Source organism: Rhinopithecus bieti, unplaced genomic scaffold, assembly GCF_001698545.2.
Source record: "Rhinopithecus bieti isolate Rb0 unplaced genomic scaffold, ASM169854v2 scaffold_17971, whole genome shotgun sequence".
NCBI classification, from domain to species: Eukaryota; Metazoa; Chordata; class Mammalia; order Primates; family Cercopithecidae; genus Rhinopithecus; species Rhinopithecus bieti.
Window position 1 is genome coordinate 2,747,465 of NW_016809834.1, and position 4,201 is coordinate 2,751,665.

Below are 4,201 nucleotides of genomic sequence, written 5' to 3' on the forward strand. Positions count from 1 at the left end.
TTGAAAGTGGGTTGGAATTAGAAGTATAATTATACAATTGACAACTTGGGCTCAGTTCAGTTACTTTTGCTTTGATTTTTTTTTTTTTTTTTCCTTTGGAACAGGGTCCCACTCTGTTACCAAGGCTAGAGTGCAGTGGCAAGATCACAGTTCACCGCAGCCTCAATCTCCCAGGCTGCCAGCCTCAATCCTCCCAGGAGGATCCTCCAGCCTTAGCCTCCTGAGTAGCTGAGACTAGGCGCACACCACCACATCTGGCTAATTTTTATATTTTGGTAGAGATGAGGCCTCCCCATGTTGCCCAGGCTGATCTCAAACTCTTGGGCTCAAGTGATCCGCCTGCCTCATCCTCCCAAAGTGCTAGGATTGCATGTGTGAGCTACCGTGTGACCCACTTTTGCTTTGATTAAGGAGTAAAAATGAGATAAGTAGGCATCTAGGTAAACTCATCATCTTATTAGTTCCCTTATATCTCATGAGGGCACACCTAATGTACCATGGGCATAAGGACCACATCAAGTAAAATATTCTCTAAATTGGAAGATTATTACAGTGGAAGACATTACTTTTTTGGGGAGTTTTGCTCTTGTTGCCCAGGCTGGAGTGCAATGGTGCGATCTCTGCTCACTGCCACCTCTGCCCCTCAGGTTCAAGTGAGTCTCCTGCCTCAGCCTCCCAAGTAGCTGGGATTACAGGCACCTGCCACCACACCCAGCTAATTTTTGTATTTTTAGTAGAGACGGGGTTTCACCATGTTGGTCAGGCTAATCTCAAACTCCTGACCTCAGGTGATCCACCCTACTTGGCTTCCCAAAGTGCTGGGATTACAGGCGTGAGCCACCACACCTGGCCCACATTGCTTTTTATCAGTGCCTATCAATGCACTCAGTGAGTCATGGTACTGAGATATAAATAGCCAGACACTTCCTTATTGTGTTAGCACCAAGACAAGTTCCCTTTATTCATGCTGGTACTGCAAAGCCTGCAGGTTTTCCATTTATGTCTACATAAGGGCTTTGTGGAAACTCCAGTCTGAACTGACACTTATCTTTGACTCTTCCTCACCCCTGACCAATTACTCCTGTACTCCTAGCACTTTGGGAGGCCATGGCGGGTGGATCGCTTGAGATCAGGGGTTCAAGACCATGTTGACCAACATGGCAAAACCCCGTCTCTACTAAAAATACAAAAATTAGCCAGACATGGTGGTAGGCACCTGTAATCCCAGCTACTTGGGAGGTTGAGGCACGAGAATCATTTGAGCTCAGGAGGTGGAGGCTGCAGTTAGCTGAGACTGCGCCACTGCACTCCAGCCTGGACAACAGAGTGAGACTCTGTCTCAAAAAAACTTAAAAATAAAATTAAAATTAAACTCTATGGCTTTTCCACCTTGTGTTAGCTTGTCACCTAGTGCTAGATTGTTCCATTTTAATTTAGCATTATCTACAAACTTAAGGAGGTCCCAGTTCACCTCAGTTCATGGGATCCAGGTTATACTCCTGACTCTTAAAATTTTTAAACCCAAAATTTTAATCCAACACTACATATTTTCTCTTATGCACACCCCTTTCCCTTTGCCAATTAGATGGCACTAATAATTAGAGTTTTTATAGTCCTATAAGCCATTATCTTCACAGAGGCACTAACTGTAACGTTAATTAGATTAATTAAATTGACGTGTAATTTCCCAACCCACTTATTAACTTCCAGTCTTTCCCTGTTGTTAGAGGAGCAATCTAATAACATACCCAATGTACCTTGAAAAGAAAAGCTAGATATATTTGCTAAATCTGTAAAGACTAGGATACCGTGGCCCTTCCGCTGAACTCGCTATGCACTAGCGTTATTTAAAGGAGTGCTGACAAGTGGGCAGTTACAAATTACTGCAATTGATGGGAAGAGCAAGTGAGCTGAATCCATGGCTAGTGTCCCTATACAGCCCACGCAATATGGCACCTATCCAGTTTGTTCCAGACAGCTGCAGAAGAGAATTCTAAACTTGCTACAGGTTGTGTTGCTTCCCACAGAGGGAGTAGCTTCACACGTTACAGGTACCATCATGCAGGCAGCTCCTGCAGTTCACATGAGGTGAAGTGGAAATTTTAGCCTTAAGTAGCAATACTTATGGGAAACATATTAGAATGAGAAAAATCAATACAGGTCTTCTAATTCTAAAGCTATTGGGGCTTTAGTATCTTTAATACTAAAGATGCATACCCGGGGACTTTAGTCATTACTTCTGCCCCTTGTGGCTTGGTTACCGGGCCCTCAGTGTCTTGCCTCATATTTGAGCAAATAAACCTACCATCCCCAGCTAAAGGAGATTTGCTCAAACATTCCCTGACACATACTGCCTAGCTTGAAACTCTTCAGTGGCTGTCTACTGCTATTAAGATAAAAACCAAAATTTCCAGGGTAGACCATAAGACTCTATGATCTGGTCCCTATCTACTTTATTAGCTTCATTTCACATGACTCTCCAACTGCCCTATTCCAACTATATTGGTCTTATTTCAATTGCATAAAAACCACCATATTCCATTTCTTAATCATTGACGTTGGGATAACTGGATAGCTAGATGACAAAATGAAAAATTGAATGTGTTACTCATGATATTTGGAACTTGTATCACAGAAAAAGAATTAATATATAAAGGGCTGATATATAAAGAGCTTCTAAAAGAGCTAAAAATCCTTTTGAAAATAGACAAGAAATATAAACAGGTGAGTCACAGAAAAAGAAAGTCAAATGGTCCTTTACCATGTAAAGAGATGCCATAATAAAAGAGATGCAAATTGATCTTATAACATTGTATATTTTTTGCATATTAGGTACAAATCCAAACATTTGACAGCATACTCTGTTGAAAAGGCTGTGGAGAAATACACACCCTCATATGTTTCAGCTCAGCATACAAATGATACAACCCCTATAGAGGAGAATTTGCCAATATGTAGCACAATTAGGTATGGATTTGTGCCTGATCCAATAATTCTACTTCCAGGAATCTATCCCAAAGAAACACCAGCAAAAACACAAAAAGTTGTGTGCACCGGGATATTAATGGCAGCACTCTCTGACATAGCAAAAAGACTAGGAACAATGCATATGCCTACCATAAAAAGATTGGTTGAATAAACTGATTTTGCATATTTGAATAATATTCAGCCATAAAATAAATATCTACATATGACTATGGTGTAATCGCCAGGGTTTACTAGGTAAACATTAAAAAACAAGCATGTTTAGAGAAAAAAAGCATCTTTTATCTAAGAAAGGAGTGGACAAATAATATAGAGAAATCTACTTGTATGTATTATTTTTAAATGAAGGATAAACAAAAATGGTTATCTATGGGGGGCAGAAAGGACAGAGGGAGTAAAAAAGTAATGAAGCTAAACTTTTCTAAATGTACCTTGTTTGATCATATGTATCAAACATATTTGGAAGCATGTAAGTGATTTATATCATTTGATATGGTTTGGATTTGTGTCACTGCCCAGATCTCACGATGAATTGTAATCCCCAGTATTGGAGGAGGGGTCTGGTGAGAGGTTATGGGATCGTGGGGGCAGCTTTCCCCCATGCTGATCTCATGATAGTGAATGAGTTTTCACGGGATCTGGTTGTTTAAAAGTGTGTGGCACCACCCTGCCTTCGCTCTCTTCCTCCTTCTCTGATCATGTGAGGCGTGCCTCCTTTCTCTTTGCCTTCTGCCATGATTGAAAGTTTCCTAAGACCTCCCCAGCCATGCTTCCTGTACAGCCTGCATAACCATGAGCCAATTAAACCTCTTTTCTTTATAAATTACCCAGTTGCAGATAGTTCTTTATGGCAATGCAAGAACAGACTCATACATCATTATAAAGTAAAATAAATGAAAATAAAATTTTAATTGAAAATAAAATTTTAATTGAAAACAAAATGAAATAAACTTAACAAGGTAGAGATATGGAAAATTAACCATACAGAAAAGAATTATTTTAAGTTATTTTACAATATAGGAATTTAACTATACATCCCTACTGGGAAGTAGCATAAGGACAAAAGTAACTACAAAAAAAAAACTTAAACTTTTTTTTTTATCATACTGCTAGTAATAATACCAGTATTATATATCTGTAATTATATATATATGTATGTATGTATACATATAGAGAAAGTGTTCACACAATTATTTCTTTTTTTTTTTTTTTTTTT

At 39.1% G+C, this 4,201-nt stretch overlaps 1 pseudogene; it reads left to right on the forward strand.

Moving 5' to 3' along the window:
* The first annotated feature begins 1,918 nt into the window (after window positions 1-1,918).
* LOC108541090 (leucine-rich repeat-containing protein 34-like) overlaps window positions 1,919-4,201 on the forward strand; it is a 38,976-nt pseudogene continuing 36,693 nt past the window's right edge.